Below are 328 nucleotides of genomic sequence, written 5' to 3'. Positions count from 1 at the left end.
CTTGAACGCCATGCTATTCCGGGTGTAACAGGAATGGAGAAGAGGGGGTGGGTGGAGCGGGATGAGAAAGAGAGAGAGAGAGAGACAGAGAGAGAGAGACAGAGAGAGAGAGAGAGAGGGAAGGGAGGGAGGCAGTGGTGAGTGGGCCCGCGATACGAAAAGGAGTCTCTGAAAATGGTTGCTGCCGCCACCATCGCTCCGCGAGTTAACTAATGAATTCCGGCGCGGTTATACCTCGACGGCTCGACTGCATTTCGAGGTCTTATCGTTGGTTGGAAATCAGCCTGCTTGGCAGATGTTCGCTAAAATCTCGACCTCTCTCTCTCTC

Source organism: Vespa mandarinia, chromosome 3 (genome assembly GCF_050613455.1).
Source record: "Vespa mandarinia isolate Hongniang chromosome 3, ASM5061345v1, whole genome shotgun sequence".
In the NCBI taxonomy this organism is placed as follows: domain Eukaryota; kingdom Metazoa; phylum Arthropoda; class Insecta; order Hymenoptera; family Vespidae; genus Vespa; species Vespa mandarinia.
The sequence above is the reverse complement of the archived record's forward strand: the minus strand, read 5'-3'. Positions refer to the sequence as shown.